We start from the raw sequence: 17,465 nt of genomic DNA on the forward strand, positions 1-17,465 counted from the left end.
GGGAAATAAAGGATTCGTCCTCTCAAACCGAAGCATTTTTTCATTTCCTCTAGTATGGTAACGCGGCTGGATTTGCAATGTATGGACTTCGTAAAAGAGATTGTTAAAAAAATTTTTTTCTTCTTCCTTTTTTAAAAATTTTTTCTTTCTAATCAAAATTTTTTTCTTTCTAACCCACATTTGCTTACAACCCCATATCTTAGAAAGCGATGTGTATGTGTGTGTGTGTGTCCACACTATTTCTCTTTGGCCATTCAACCTTGCTGAACATAAATGCCTGACACTAAATTTGATTTCATTTTCCACAGTAAGAAAACATTCTTCTTTTTTTAAGAAACATATATACTTGGCTTTTAACACTGGTTTAGGATATTCAGTTTGCCGCTGCTAGGGAGATTAATCGGTGAGAGAAAACCTCACTTTGTGTTCAGACAGTTAAGCAAGGCTTCCTTTTCTTTCTGTCTTTCTCACTGTGTTTTCTTTCTTCCTCTGTCTTTCTTTCACACCGATTTCTGAGCTGCCCATTTTATTCCTGAATTATGTGGAATTATCTGTTTCACTCTTCTACACAATGTGTGCGTGTCTGGAGGCATATATCTGCATGCATATGCACGCTTAAATAGCACTCAAATACAAGTTTGTGGGCTGTGGTAAGTTATGTAGATAGGGATAAACCCGCGCACCTATGCCCACTTACACACATACATTTATATACATGTAGTAACAGTAAACATGGATAGCTCTAGGCATCTTTCAAAGAGAATCGGCTAAACACACACCAGTAAATGCTGAAGGGAAAGCAGGCAGTGACAAGCAAGCAAAAGAGGCTGAACACAGAACTTCATCAGAAAGCCTCTATCTTGATGGAGAAAACAAAGGATTTTTTTTAAAGCCCAGCCAGGCTGCCGTGGTTGAAGAGATGCAGTGTGAAATCGCAGGTCGTGTTTAGATGACTCCCACAGTCAGCGCTGCCCGCACCTTGCCGTCACCCACCCAGCTCTCGAAAAGAGGGTCTCCTCGGGGCATGGCGCAGAGATCCCAAGCCTGTCCCTGGCAGGGGGAAGCGGGAGGGTAACGGGACAGAGAAGGGCCCTGCTGTGTGGCGGCTCATGTCGAGGCCCCTCCCTGGGACGGACGGAGACGGCCGAGCCTGCTCACCGCACGGCCGCCCTCCGCTATCTCTCCCTGCTGATCGGTGTGGCTCTGCCTTTCCCCCCGCATTCCTCACGTTTTATTCTTTAATACTCAATGCTCCGGCCCTTGCAGGCAGCCAGCCCCCCTCCAGACCGCTTCTGCTACATTTTTCCTAATACTTAACTATGATCAATGTGTCCTTTCAAAATGCTGCGTTTTCCCTTCACGCTCTTTTCCTTGTATTTAAATGTCCTTTACTCTTTTCCCCCTCTGACCAAACACCTTTTTTTTTTCTTGCATCCCTACTATTTTTTAAGGACTTTCAGGTGAGACCATGTTTCACTTTTGCAAACCCATTTCCCCAAGAGCCTCATGACTTTACCTAGAGCTGCCATCCAAATGGCATCCAACACACAGAGGACATTCCAGATGCAGCCTCCTTTCTCCTTACCCCTCCCTCTTTTTCCCCGCTGTTTGAAGCCTTTTGCAAGCGAGGTTCCCTCCCGAGAGCCCCGGGCGCCCGCGGGTCGCGGAGCGGGCAATGCCCGCGGGCGTGGGAGGCGCACAGGCCTTCCGTCCAGCCCCGGCGGGAGGAGACGCGGCTGCCGAGCCGAGGCGGCGGCAGCGGGCAGTCTCTGGCAGCTTCTGACCCCGCGAAGGCCACGGAAAGCGGGGCCGGGGCGGCCCCGGCGCCGGGCGCGGCTGCGTCCCGCGGGGTAACACCGCCACCCAGGGGCGGCAGCCGGTGGCGCCGGCGGGGGTGGCCGGGCCGGGGCGAGGCTCTGGGCGGCTGCGGGGAGTCGTGGGGTCCGAGGGCGGCGGGGCGAGAGTGGGGTGCTCCACGTTCCCACCGGGTTGTGATGGGATCAGAAACGGCGGTTCCCGAGCGCAGGCCTGTGCCCTCCGTCCCGGACCCTCGCCGCAGCCGCTGGCTTGAACGGCGCAAAATCTGGGTGTTCGCCGTGAACTGCTTTCCTTTCCCTTGCACGTACCCCACATCCGCGCACAAACCCGGGCGTGGGGCTGAGTCCAGCGTGGCGGGGCACCCTTTCTCTTGCTGTAAAGCTGTGCTGCTGCGTGGGCAGGAATTAGGCCTTTGCTGAGCCAGGGAGATAAGAAAGAGAGGCTCAGCAACACAGCTGTTAGTTGCTATGTGGCTTCTCTACATATCACTTACACCTGTTTGGGTTTGTTGGTTTTTTTTCTTTTTCTTACAAAAGCCATCGAAGTAGGGCAGATCTTCGTGTCCTCAATGACTGTGTGCTAACCATCGGACCAGTACTACTTGCTTCTTTGAACTAGTAAGCCTTTTTCGTGTTTCTACACAAAACAAAGAAGTTTCAGCAAAAGAAACGAAACTAGATTGTGTCTGAACTAGCTTGGAGATAGTCTAATTTTCAGGGCATTAGTATCCATAAATTCATGTAGCTATTTCAACTTTATAGGCAAAATATGTAAAGCTTGTTAAAGTACTTTAAACAAATACTACCTTAGTAATGCTAAAAGGCTTCCAGAAAGTAAGGTGATGTTCATTTCACCAAAGTATTGGTAGATGTGGGTTGAAACCATTTGCTGAATGCTCTTCTAGTACACAATCATTATTTATTTCTCATCCAAAATAATTGGCACGTTAGGTGATACAGTCAATTGAAAATGTAGTGATTCATTTTTTCCACCCATTGACCTTGTGCTGACAAAGCTTAACGTTCACTTCTCTCAACCCACAGAAGGAAAGGTCATCTATACCACACCACTGCCTGGTGCCCTTACCTCCCCATAGCGTTTTGATAGAATGGCTCCCGTGGTAAAATATGTCAAAGACCTGTTGGGCTTCAGCTTTCACAGTCCATCACAAACACATTTATTTTCCCTCCTTCAAGTGGAGAGACTTTTCCAGCACCTAGGCAGGAGAACCCAAGTGAACTTCAGAAGTCACCAGTCAGGCTGTGAATTTGTCTGACAGCTTAGTCAACAGAAGGTAATTACTCAAGGGTAACTCGGGTGTCAGTCTCTTAAAAAACGGAGATTACAGGAACACGATTCACTGGCTGGGGCATGGGTCTCTTTTTATTCCAGACTGCACATCGCTCATGCTATGGCACAAGGGACACAGTGCTGTGAGTCTGACCTGGGCTACTGCAGCTTGCAGGACCTTACAGATATGGGACTCTGTCCAAGCAGGAGGAACAGTCCTCACGGTGTGAGGACGGAAAAGCCTGTTGTAAAGTGCTGTAAATGGAAGTATGAACAGTGCTGAAGGGGAAAGGAACTTTAAACTGTCGGTCACAGCTCACATCATCTTCCCTAGAGCTTATTTCCAAGCCTAGTGTTCAAAATCAGAATAAATCCCATGAAATTTCTGGGGAATGCAGACAACAGGGATAGTTCTTCTGCAACTCTTTATATGTCTTTCTCTTCTTTCTGTACTGCTCAAATCAATTACTGGTAACTAGTGTGCTTGTCATAGGTCTCAAAGGCTAACTAAAGGGAAAATCCAGCTGCATTTATCCCAGCCAGCCACTGTCTGGCACTGTTGCTCCGTGCAATTGTAAATGAAGATCCGTGCTCCGCGCCCCGCCCCCCCCCCCCCCATTTAACAGTAAGAAAATAAAAGTGTGAAAATGTTCCTCAGAGAAAATATACAGTGCATATGTGGTTGAAAAAGAAAGAGAGCAAAAGAACTAAAAGAAGAAAAGTGAAAATAAGCATACAATGATGAGTATCTCATAGCTGACCAGGATCTTACACACAATTCACTGGTGTTTTTTACAAATGTCTGTTAAGTATGTATACATATATATGCATATACAAAATATTTCATATTTTGTATTTGTGTTACCAGGCCTTCACACATGAAATTTTCTCTTAAACGATTCTCTCTCATTTACCCAACTGCTTCCTAGGTCCAAGACGTCTGTTCTTTCTGAGAGACTACCAAATGCACTCTCTGCCTCTGGAGCTTTTCTTGAGAATCTGGATATCCTTCAGTGGGTTTCTGATGCCAAGCCCTGTTCTCAGTCATCTGGTCTTGGAGCTTTGATTCAGCAGAAGGGCATGAAACTTATTTGATGAGAGCGAGCGGGTAAATTACATGCTACTTATGCTTTTTTGGCATACACCTGGCAAGATGTCCAGCACAGTGCTCATTAACGGAAACAGAAAGTTTGGACCGAGGTCAAGGTTTGAATCTGGTTATCTAAATCTGGTAATAGCTAAAATTTTCATTGCTGCTTTTAGTTGTTCTCTCACTCGCTATTACACAAAACAGCATTTGTCTACACCTTTGGTAGACACCTCCCTTCTCCATTTTCTGTTCCCTCTTCTTTTGTCTCTTTTACATCTCATTACGTGGAAGATGTTCTGCTTCTCAGGGTATCTGTCCTCCTGTAATTTCTAAGCCTGATCACATTTTGTCTCTTTAACAGACACCAAATTAGATTAATAAGTAACATAGGAGTCCCTAGTCAGTTGCTTCATGTATTTCATATTTTCAGGTTAATCCTGGTTTGAAAATTTTTGTTTACCTTTTGTTTCATCAAAGCTGAAAGCCATTGTTCGAGCCACAGAAATGTGTAATTAGATACATTACACATCTGGGGTACCAGCATGAAATGGCATTAAGAGACTTTCTCACTAACTCCTCCTTTGCTAAGTGGATATTTACTGGCTTTGTTGCACTGCATTGCACTAAATACAATTTTAGATCTTCTTTCCTGTTCTTCACAAACTGGCTTCTTACTCCATTGGCTATGTTAGTCTGAAAGATTCTCTGCAGAAGAAGGTTCAGTGGTTAAAATGAAATGTGAGTCACTAATATCATATAGCTGAAAAAAAGTTAAATAATATGAATAAACTACCGTGTCATATGTACATGGCCCATGTGAACTAATTATTTTACTCTTTGAAGCAGTAGGAAGCTCAGACTGAGGAATGAACTGTGTCTTCTGGGCAGCATACTTCAAGAAGGATATATATTAACTGAAGGTCACCCAGAGGTGAAAAACAGAAAGATGTGCAGGAGACATGATCCATGAAGAACAGTCAAATCAGCTGTGTGTGTTTATTTTACAGAAATATGGACTGAGCAGAGAGAGAATAATAGTATTCAAATGTGAAAAAATACGTTGGAAAGATGGCAAGGTAAGAAATTGTGGTCTACAGACACAGGGGAAAAATGGATTTGAGCAGCATTTAGACAAAATTAGGCTAAGAAGCAGGAAAAGTCTTCCCAAGATTTAAGATAAGGTTCAGTAAACATCTACACAGATTGTTTAGTAGTACAAGTTCCTACTGGAGGCTAAAAGCAACAAGGTCCCTTTTAGCTACAATGCCTGTGATTCAGTGACTTTGCTTTCAGTCACTGTGATGTAAAAATTCTGTTTTCCATAATGGTGAGAGACAAAAATAAGCCTTTCTGACCTAGTCAGAAAGAGTTTTGGAAAGCATCTGTCTTGACCAAAGGAGATGTAGTTTGTATCCAGGAATTCAGAGGAACACCCAAAGCAGTTGTGTCTAGGGTGTATTTCATGAAGGGACACATTTCACCCAAATTCTACATTAACAAGCATTACTACTGGTTCTCACACACAAACAAACAAACAAACAAACAAAAACAAATCAACCAACCAAACGAAAAATCTAATGAGTCTCTGCACGTTTCTAATTAGATCAGCAATTCAGAGACTTAGGGTTTCAAACTTTAGGTTTTGAAACTCTGTGAAAAACTCTGATTCCCTCCTTCACGTAATGTATTAGGGTGAGACAACCTCATTAAACTCAGGCCTGCTGTTTGCCTAAGGTAGCCCTACCAAGGCAGCCCAAATGAATGCAATCCTAATACTGAGTTCAGCAAGGTTTATACTGGAATCACGATAAAACAAATTTAGCCCTGTGATTTAATCTGTAATCAGTACAATCTTCTATTTTAGTTTTTGTGGTATTTAAAGAGGACTCCCTCCTCTTCTCTTTTTTTCTAGAAGGCATTGCAGGTTTCTAAGTCAACAACTGTTATACCTATGATGCCACAAAGGAAAATCAGGACTCGGGAGTTATTTTTGTTGTGGTTTACGTGCTCCAGTCATATTTTCTAATCCTATTCTCAGAAATGTCCAGGTTCTTTTTTTCTAAAACAACTTTTCGGTTATCTTTTTGAAACAGTGAGTACAAAAGATACTATGGTGGTTTAAAATTACACGTACATCTTAAAATAATATTTTCAAAAGCTAGGTGTCTGAATAGTTTTATGACATCTGAATTATATATTCAGCTTTTTTTTTTCTGCCTATAGTGTGTTTATAGCATTAAAGAGAAGCGATACATTGTTAAGGACTCTATAGGAGAGAGTCTTTTTTCCTAACTGATTTTCTATTGTAACTTTACATTATCTGTTGCAAAAATTACTTTTGGCTTCTACAAGTTGCAAACCAATGAGCATTGATAATCAGTCTGCAAAGACTAAAGCCATGCCTAGCCTATGTATTTGGCCTGATGTTTTGCCCCAGTGAAATGGCATGACTGTAGATCTCAAAGATGACTTAGAAATTATTATTTGCATCAGAGGAACAAACCTTGAAATCTCGCTAAGACAAAGAGTATCTTTGTCTTGGTTCAATACAGAGAGACACACAAGGTGTTTGTCACAGGAGCAGCATCCCAGTGTAGGCCACAGTACCAAATTATGGGATGAGATTATAGACAGAGAGCATGACACTCTCTACCAGTCCTTAGGGGTGATTGCTTCATTGCAGAAATATGAGAGAAACATTCTTACTCTTTAATCACAAACCAGAAAACTCTATCAGGCGCTACCTAGAAGCCTTTCTGCCACCGTAGCTGTCCCCTCATTCCCTGCTACGTGTAGCTAGATTGGGAGTCTAGAGTTGTAGGTCCTTTTGATGCCTTTTTCAGGCAACCCTCATCAGAGGTACTTTTCATTGTAAGAAGCTGAGGCATCTTGGTAAGAATCACCAAAAGTATACAGTGGGAATACTCAGTATAAAGGAAGTGGTAGAAATACTGAGGGGGAAGCATTAGTGATAAACAAAATGATACAGTGGTGCTCTTCTCCAATTGAGTCAGATGTCAACACCTGAAGCTCTAAAGTATAGTGAGGTTTCCACCTACTCTGCCCCATCTCTGTCCGTACATGCCCTGGTCCCATTCCCAGACAGTGATTGAGAATTTACTCATTTCTAGTTTGAGCTGCGTGGAGATTACTCACTTCCCATTGGCTTGACCACAATATGGATGAGTTTACCCCTTTTTTAATTTATCAATACATCACCGATGATACAGCTTAATCATGTGAATCCTGCTTAGCAGTTCATCTTATTGGTTTCAAAGGTATTACTCATAATCTCCCAGATAAATCATTAAATGCGTTTTTGTCATCACAAGGAACACACGCCTCTGTGGGATTGCCACCAGACCAGTAAATAATCACTGCATTTAAGCATACAAAAATCACTAATTGCAAATAACCATATAAAAACCTGCCTTTTTTTTTTTTTAATTTCTGATTTCTCCACTACATTTCCCAGAAATCTCAGGTGTAGAATCAAAGTGCACACCTGTCTTGTGCTTTAACAGCTCCAGCTGTCTGGTGTAATTGCCTGTTAGGGAAACACCCTGAAAGGCAAACAGTAAGTGAAGAAAACCATATAATGGCAACTTTTTAACCTCTATTTTAAGAAAATATCAAACAGATTTCAGAACCAGTAAGAAACTTTATAACAGCAGCCATATGTTTTGGTCATATTTTATATCTTGCAAGGGAGCTTTCAAACTTCATTCTTTCCTAAGACTAATTCATTAAAGGACTTGATAACTATCTCTGCATAAAAATGCAGGACTTGAAAGGCTTTATTAATACTGAAATTATTAGCTTTTAAAATTGTATACTGCCAATGATTTTGGGATAAATCTGTGTGAATGGGTGCTCTCCTATTTGGAATTAAAGTATTGTCTCTCAATTTTGTGTATGTTGTTTTTGAAACTGACTCTGATGATCCATGTTTATATCCACTTGACAGGACTTCATTGCCAGATTTCAAAAGCTAACCGCGTGCCTTACAATGCTTGTTATTTTTAAATAAGAGATGAGATGAGAACCTCTGGATTTTTTTTTTGCATAAATGTGACATGCCAAAAAAAACTCCTAAATGTGAATTTTATTTTCCCTCCTCCCACAAACTGTTGCCTTCTAAGAAAAGAAAACTCTTCTAAAATTGCCATTTTAAAAATTATCCTGATTTTTAACGTAAATCTAATAATGGAAGTGAGGGGAGGCATTAGGGAAGCTTCCAGGCATTAGTTTTGAAAGCACAGGACTGATGATACTAAAGCTGCCAATCTAAATGTAAGAACACTGGTTTGTTTAGCTTCCTGTCTCTTCCACCCAGCCATCATCAAGGACCATCTACTGGACTGCATTTCATTTAAAGCTACAGTAAAAACAGTGTTGAGATCTATGTCCATTAATTAGCCTACTTCTTAAGAGTTTGACCCATTGCTACTCCCTTAAATCTAACAAAACCTGTCCCATTAAAGAGGTTTTCAGGCGAAGACAAGGCCTAGTGAGTAGTTTTATAAAGCTGTGCCCAGGCAAATTTACTATGCCCACTCTTGGGTCTGCTTTGCAATATATCTGCCCCTTTTATACTGATATTTTAATCTTTGCCTCTGTGTATCAGGTTTTGACTAACCTGGCTATGTTGTCGCACTGCAGTTCTATGATATAATTGTACTGGATATGTTAACTTAGTTACACAGAAATTGCCAGACTTTGGAAACAGTCTAGCAAGGTTTGCCACTCTTCCCTTTACAGTTTTCAACGATTCATCAAATAATATTGTTTGTGTCATGTCTTCCCTCAGGTAACTGAATTATAATGATCACTTATCTACAAATCTTTCCTACATTTTCTTTCTATTACAATAAGCCTCTCTTTCATCAGGATTATTAGCAAAAGCTGCAGGATATTTTATCTGGCTGCAATTCAGCTTCATGTGGGGGTGCTCACATGCACCCTGCGGTATTTTGTGCAGTTATAAGCAATTTATTAGATGTTTAAAAGTGCATAATTTAGTTTTCAGATTTAACTCTTTGCTTGAATCCAGTGTCTGATTCATCTCAGTACAAAAATTCTGTTGAGACGAGGGTCTAAATCTTAAGCGATGTTGACTGCCTCTACTCTTTCATCACCTTCATTGGAGCTGAAGGTTCTCAGCATTTTTTTGGATGCGGCTCTAACATAGCTTACATGCTTTATAAAAGACGTTAAGAAAACTTTTTCCAAACTAAGCGCAGGCTTACCAAGCAAGGGCCTGAAAGGGCAGTAAGTTCCCCCTTATGCCTTCCTGGTGTGACATCTGCACTCCTGCATGATCTGAAACCATAGTGTGTTTGCCATAGCCCCTGTATTCCCACTCCCTCCTCCCCCTCCAGTGTGCTCCCTGAAGGCTGCAAGGAAGCATGGAAAACAACTCTTGTAAGACACTGGGCTGGCAGATGCTGGGCTCCTGTGGTGCCATCCACAATGACAAAACACATAAAGCATGGGGCACAAATCAGTTACTAAATGTCTTAAGCAAACAAAGTCTCCATGACCCTGCCTTAGTACAAAGTCTTTGATTCCTTGTGGCTTCTATAATCAACTCATCTTTCTGCTTTTTTAAAAGAAGTGAGGAAATAAGTATATAAGTGCTTGTACCTGTGCACCCATACCTGTGCCTCCAGAAAAGTGAAGAATTGGGGCATCTTTGGAGAAATTATAGCCAGTTCCTGTAGGACAGACAGGTTTCACACCAAGGTACAAATTAAATTCTTCACTCCTCTTTGAGTGCAGACAAGGACTCCTTCTACATGTTCCTACAAGGGTTAGCAAACTGGAGACTAACTTCATTACCTTAACGTGACACTATTATATAAACATTAATAATAAATGCTATTTGTGCTAGCAGGAAATGGTAAGGCAATATAATCTGTCCATGGAGATTTTTTATATAAAGAAGAGTACCTGTAAAACAGCTATATTAACTCATAGAGTCCTAAACAAAGAAAATGCATCAATATAAAGGTAATGTAATTCACACCAGGAAATGTTTTTATATGGTCTCTGTCTATATGACAATGCACGTAAGCCAATGATAATTCTTCCTTTTTTTTAATGGTTGTCTATTGTGTGGTCTAGCTAGAGAATAAAGGCAGTCAAGACTCTGGAAATCCTGACTACCGTACTGTCTCTTGGTTCCTCCATTAACCTATTAGACATCCTCTTCCTCCTCCCCAAGCTGGCATGACAACACAGAATTGCTGATTCCCAACCTTACATGATTAGTCCCCAACATCCTTTCAGATCCAGATTAGATCCCCAAAATCTAGTACCAGTCTGTGAGATGTTCCTCACCACATCACATTGTGTCTGCAGGGTCTCTGGATGCAGGAGAGTTTTATGCTGAGTAAATTATTCCCTCTAAAGTGATAGAAATCTTTACTCACAGAATCATTACGGGCTCATTTGTGTGCATGCCACAGCTAATATGGTCTTTTTGCTTTTTAACTGGTATAACAGGGATCTTTCATACAACAATTGATTGTTACACTATTGTCTACCAAGTCTCCATGAGCCATAAACTGAGAACCTATTTATTACTTTTACCAAACACAGGCTATTGGCTAAAAGTCTCTTTATTATAGTTTTCACTCCGTTTTTATTTCTTTTAGAAAGACATAACTTGGTTTGATTCTAAAGGCAATGTCCCACTTTGTCTATGGACAATGTCAGCAGACCATAAAGGTAAGGGGGAAAACCCTTCTTTTGGCTGACAGCTGTAGATGTCCATTTGCTTTAGGCAATTAAAAATAATAATAATTAAAAAAAAAAAAAGACATGCAATTTTCTAGAAGGTTCTTTTCAATTTTCCTATTGTTGTATGGGTACTTTTAATTTGTAATGTGGAAATCAAATCCTAATTGTCTGTCATTCCTTAGAACTGCATTGTGTCAGCTCTTATAATGACTGCCTTATTAAAAAAATCTGTCTTTTTTGGTGTCATAATACAGAGCAATCTGTTTTCTGTAAGTACACACTTCAGAATAATTTGATATAGGATGATATGTATCATACTCAAACATTGACCAAAAAATACTGTAAGAGAACAGAAAATGTAAGGTAGTAATTTCCAGAGAAACTGGGAAAGAACAGTGATATAAGAGAAAAAATGGTGTGCAGAAGAGAATCAGTACACAATGAAAAAAGAACAGATGTGTTAATTGGAACAGGAGTAAAGGAAATAAGGGGCTTTGAACCAAACAAAACAGAAGCACTTTGGCAAAATGGGCCATTGTATTAAAAACGTACAGGAAATACAACATTTCTTTGGTATTTCTAAGAATTTGTTTGTGACTCAACAACTATATTTTGAAAATAAAAATGAAAGTTGGGTTCAAGAGTGTAATCCTACAGCATATATAGTATTTCTGGAATCCACAAGATCATGTTTCTACTAACAATTTCCATGGCTATAGTTCCATTTTTGAAATTAGCATCTGTTCCCTCTCTCCTTCAGGCTGGTCTGGCTTTTCTGATGGTCTTCCCTGTAGATGTTGACAGACCAAGTCAGTTCCAGTTGTTTCTAAATGTATCACATCATTTGTCTGTCAAGGCATCCTGCTGATAATGTGAAATAATACAACCCTTACCCATAGAAATCTAACAACAGGCAAGTGGGTGCCTTCTGTCTTTTAATTCTTTGTCACAGGTTTCTTCAGCTAGTCATTGTTCATGTAGTTTGTCACATCATTTAGGAAATTTGAGTATACTGCATTTGAAATGCCTAGTGCTAGTCATCACTGCAACACTGGCCTATTGAATGATATTACGTGAGTCATTTTCCTCACTGTGACTCCTTCCTCAGCAAGGAGATGGGGACATTCATGCTAGTTCCTTCTCTACATACTCTTCTCTATCTGCTCATAGTGCTGTGGAAGACAGTGGTGGTATTATTAGTGATGCAAAATCTAAATGGATCACAGTAGATTTGACTAATACAAAAGAAGCAATAAAAAAGGCAAAGAATATGAATATACCACCTTCTCTGGATGTTTGAGCCAGTGTTCCTGAATGGGAAATACAAAAACTGCAAGCTAGACCTTTGTCTTCATGGCTTGCAAAAAGCAACACAGATTTTTTGGATGTTATTACTGACAAGATTATTAACACTTTCTTACATAAAGGGCAGGGTATTGGCCACTCTTGCACAATTTTTAATGAAGGATCTTCTGAAGGAGTTATTTGTAGGTGCTAGTGACTCCATCAGTTGTTGCTTCTTATAGGGAATATTGCTATTGGTATTCTCACCTACGAAGCCTTCTTTTCTTTATCTGACTACTGATATGGATGAAACAGGGAAAAATGGCTTTTTCCTCCCAGGGGCAAGCACAAGTAAGGAGATAAGGTTTATCTTATTGAAAACACCACATGTATCTTGTGAGATACACTGATACTCCCTGAACCACATTTGGCTTTTTCAGGGACTTCTGTGGAAGTACAAGGCCCCTGATTTCAGTGTCTGGTTCTACTCCCTTCATAAACACTGGATCCTAAAATAATGATTTACCTATCTGTCCTGGTTTTGTTAAAAACAAGACCAGTTTCTCTTTTAGTGAATTTTCCTTTCAGCTAAATTTTTCTAGGTAACTGCACTTTTCTGAATTTGGCTGCATATTTTTGCAGAGAAGAGCTGATAACGGAAACAATGGAATGCAGAAGAGACCCAGATTTAGACTAATTGCTATGGCAGCCAAGGTTGCCGATAAAATTTCACACGTCCCCTAAGTGAGAGGGGCGTATTTGCAAGGAGGGGTGAACAGAACAGGTGACCAAAATTGACCGAGTATTCCATCCCAACTATGTCATACACCCTATAAAAGTGGGAGATCATGAGGTTCTCGCTCTCTTTGACCATAGTCAGCATCTGAAGAGGACCTTGCCTGTCGTGCCTGCAATCTGAGGCCTGGTTCCAGACCCTGCATCCCTGATTCCAGTTCCAGTTTGCTGCGGGCTCCAGCCCAGGACTTCTGGATGCCTGCCCTGGAACCGTGCCAGCTCCACCAGAGCAGCTCTGCACTGCCTGGGAAATTCAAGATTGGTTTTGTATATTTTGTATTATTTTCTCTATTCATTAGTAGCATTAGTAAAGCATTTTTAACCTTTTCCGTCTTGCAAGTCTCTCTCTTTTTTCCTCCTATTACTTTTCCTTAGTGGGGGGTGGGATGGGGAGGAGGTTAACAGAGCACATCTGCCACAGTTTATTGTCACCCTGCAGTAAAGAGTGGCACTGTCTTTCCTAAGACAACTGAATTTTCCAGAGACACTGGAACAGAATTTCTAGAGTGGTGGTCGATGCCACATGCCTGTCAGTGTTTAAGAGGCATTTGGATGATGTCCTTAATGATGTGCTTTAACTTCTGGTCAGGCAGTTGAACTGGGTGGTTGTTGTAGGTTCCTTTAAACCAAAAGATTCTAGTCTAGTCTAGTCTAGTCTAGTTTAGTCTAGTCTAGTCTATGCTATGCTATGCTATGCTATGCTATGCTATGCTATGCTATGCTATTCCCAGTATGCAGTCTATATGAAAAAAATACTTTCCTTTTCCAGTCACTCACACAAAATGGAAGAGTAGATTGAGTCAGATTCAATTCAACCAAGACAATGGTGATACTGATATGTAGATATATCTAAGAGGACACAATTCAGGATGATAAAGGCATACTGTCGATGCAGAAACAATTTTCACACAGTGTTTGTTGCACTAAGCACAAAACAAGTTATATTAAACAAGTTTCCTTGAACCTTAACTTATACAGAGAATCCCTTGTTTTACTCAGGGCTCAACTCCAAATCACTACTTTAAGAGTAAACCATTACTCAGAGCTAAGAACATGAGAATAGACAAACAGTGTCAAAACACACTCAGGTTTATGCACTATTCTGGGTTTTGGTGGTGTTGCTGGTTTTTTGTTGTTGTTTGGGTTTTGGTGGGTTTTTTTCACATTTGATCATGATACATTGAATAACAAATTTACACATACACAGAATTCTTGTGGCACAAGACAAATCTTCAGCTATGTAGACCTCAAGTACTCATTTAAAGGAGCTCACTTGTATTTCTTTTGATAGGTATACAACTTTCCATTTCTCTTTCTCCAGTTGTTATTGTTTTACCACTCTCTATGTCCTGCATCTGGGTTTACTACTGACCACACAAACCAAATTTAATATCCTCTGTTTGGATTCCTACCAAACCACAAGACCATATAATTTTTTTCTATTTTTTCATTATGTAGTTATCAATCTCATAAGAACAAGCCAAACTCTTTCTGTGGTACTGCACTAATGTAACTGAAAACTCAGATTTAGCCCTTAGAAGTTGAAACTTGGTTTCTTCTGTTGATACAAATTACACTTTTCCCATAGACTTCCTCCTTCTCCCACTATTGTTCTATGTTACAGCAGAATATTATTCTAATTCAATAATTTTTCAACCAATCTAATACAGCCCAAAAGTGGATTAGCCAGCAGGCAGTGGTAGACTGCACATCCATCAGTTAACAGCTACAAAATCACTGGATAATTAAATCCAGAGAGAGATCCAGAAAGGGAAGGAAAAATTCATTTGTCTCCTACTTCTCCATCTGTTGCTGTTCACTCCATACAACTGAAGATCAGCTCCTTGGCCTTTCTTCTTCCAGCCACCCAAATCTGGAAGTGGCTTCCACCCCTGGGGCAGCAGAAACAATGCTTTGAGAAACTGAATGTAACATAAGGGAGAAGAGGAGATGTCTGATCCCCCCACCCCTTTTTGTCCCTAGGCAGCCAGTTTCTTCACCAATACCACAGTATCTACAAAGGACTTTGCCCCATGATGGCTATGTTGATGTAACTACAGCACAGCATGCAACCCTATGGCTTGCGAGTCCTGGGTGTGGGCATTCTGTAAACTGTCCTAAAAGCAGAACAATATATCATACCTTATTTTTACAGTGAAGTAAATAGAATGTCCTAATTCCATTATTAAGTGCTAATGGTTTTCTCCTTTGTGTGCATTTTTATGATGGGCTTTTTTCTTCTTCATGTTTCGTCACGTTTTGACAAAATAAGGGGGTGAATCAGATCTTTTTATGAGCTTAATTCCTCTCTTTCTTTCTCCCCTCCTTTCCTGTCTCAAGTAAATGTCACCAGAAGATGCAAGCATGCAGGTTCTCTAGTCATGATTTCTTTTAATCATGTTCCTTTTCTAAGCAGTTTTTCCTCAGATTGCAGAAGTCATCTTCAGAACAAAGAATGAGCTTGAACTTGGATGTTCTGTTGATCACAGGAAGTCTTCCTTCAAGCTGGCTGAAAAACACTGCCAAGACTAATGCTAATCCTGATTATTATGAGCACTACTATTTCTGTTCTTTGAGGTGGCTATTTACTATTTGTAAATAGTAAATGTGTATTTACTATACCTTTCTGTAACATTTTATACAGAATTAATTGCATTATGATGTTCATCTAACTGGATGGGACTGGTGTAGACTTTTCCCCTGCTGTAGTGGTATCCCCCATGCTGTCTTTTCCCGCTAGCATTGTCAGAACTGCCACACTGTAAATGCTGCTTAATCACCAGTCTTGTCAGTGAGTTAAAAAGACAAAACTTCAATGAAAGTAGGGGGTCCATTTCTCCTTTTGAGTATCTGCCAGCAGATTAGTTGGTGGGGGAAAGGTGGTTAGGGCTTGAGTTTTCTGTTTCCTGCTGTAAGGAGTGGCTGTTGAGGGAGGCTTGAGGAAGCCGCTTTGGTAGGAAGAAGCTAAAAGATTTTGTTAGTTGCCGTATGTGCATGAGACAGATGCTGTAGCATATTTTTGTCAGTCTGAAATGAAATAGCTTTTCTAATGGCGCGGATCCCTCCCTGCTGCCCAGAGGCAAACAATTGGAGTGGGAATTCCGGATGGGGGGGAAGATGAAAAAGCCACAAGGCCGCCAAAGGACTCGGGCTGCCCATTCCACAGACCTCTAGCTCTTGTTCTAACACCTTAAAATAATCCTCTGGCATTTAAAATAAACCTGATTTTCTTCTCCTCGGAGCATGCATAAAGTAACGTTACTCCTTAACTCTTCAGATCCAGCTCTTTTGACAGAGGCATACAACAACTCACTTTCTCCAACTCCAAAAAGGTGTTTTGTAGGGTATGGCTTTATTTCTTTAACTGATTGAAGCGACCCATGTTTAAGCAGTACCCAAATCAGGCCAATCCAGACATCCCGAGTTTATAACTCACAGTACCTTAAAGCCAGAAGCACCAAAGAATCAACAGCTTGTGAGCAACCCCCAAAACAGGCACTGGCCACCTGCCTGCCACCTCGAAACAAGATGGCTGGATATACGGCCTGGGGTGGGATGGCAGCAGCCTGACAGGGCCCCATCACTCCCTGCCCTGAGCCTCACTGTTTTCAGGGGGTTTTTTAGATGTAAACAGTGCTCGCTGTTGGTGCTATATTGTGGTACTTCTGACAGCAAGTATTGTTTATTAAATGATACAGTGCAGCATTTAGGTACAGAAGTTGAGTGTTACAGCCATGTTACGGACTGCTACTGCTAGATGGTGTGTTGTGGCACCCAAACCGAGATACTCAATGTCATGCAAATGTCCGAGCCCTGGCGAACTAAGTGGAAAGAGGGCAGCTAAATAGAGAATCACAACACTGTGTAATGAAAGCAGCACCTTCCTGGAGGGGACAGACCCCTGAAGGCACCGAGTGGCAACTCTGACAGAGGCCAGCTCAGCTTTACAACATGGTGGAACTGAGGTGAGCTCTGAGCCCACTCTTCCCAATCCAGAAAAGTCTCTGACCTCTTGACCTCACCGCAAAAGCTGCAGTACATCTTTTTGTACACATCATAGAATCATAGAACCATTTTTGTTGGAAAAGACCCTCAAGATCATTGGATCCAACCATTAACCTAGCACTGGCACTAAACCATGTCCCTAAGAACCTCACCTATGAATCTTTTAAACACCTCCAGGGATGGTGACTCCACCACTTCCCTGGGCAGCCTGTTCCAGTGCTTGACAAACCTTTCTGTGAATACGTGTTTCCTAATATCCAGTCTAAACCTCCCCTGGTGCAATTTGAGGCCATTTCCTCCTGTCCTATACTTGCTACTTGGGAGAAGAGTCCAACAGCCTCCAAGCTACAACCTCCTTTCAGGTAGCTGTAGACAGCAATATCATCCTTTTCTCCAGGCTAAGCAGCCCCAGTTCCCTCAGACGCTCCTCATCAGACTT

At 41.2% G+C, this 17,465-nt stretch overlaps 1 long non-coding RNA gene across 2 annotated transcripts; it reads left to right on the plus strand.

The window, feature by feature from the left end:
* Positions 1-165: 165 nt before the first annotated feature.
* LOC110364023 (uncharacterized) lies at positions 166-16,453 on the plus strand. Of its 2 annotated transcripts, XR_010466753.1 has the most exons (3): positions 166-2,435; positions 4,038-10,930; positions 13,103-16,453. It is a non-coding gene; the product is annotated as an uncharacterized LOC110364023 (long non-coding RNA). The 2 variants fall into 2 exon arrangements; XR_010466752.1 differs by lacking the exon at positions 13,103-16,453 and having other exon boundaries at positions 239-2,435; positions 4,038-11,020.
* The last annotated feature ends 1,012 nt before the right edge of the window (positions 16,454-17,465 follow it).

This window comes from Columba livia, chromosome 1 (genome assembly GCF_036013475.1).
Source record: "Columba livia isolate bColLiv1 breed racing homer chromosome 1, bColLiv1.pat.W.v2, whole genome shotgun sequence".
NCBI classification, from domain to species: domain Eukaryota; kingdom Metazoa; phylum Chordata; class Aves; order Columbiformes; family Columbidae; genus Columba; species Columba livia.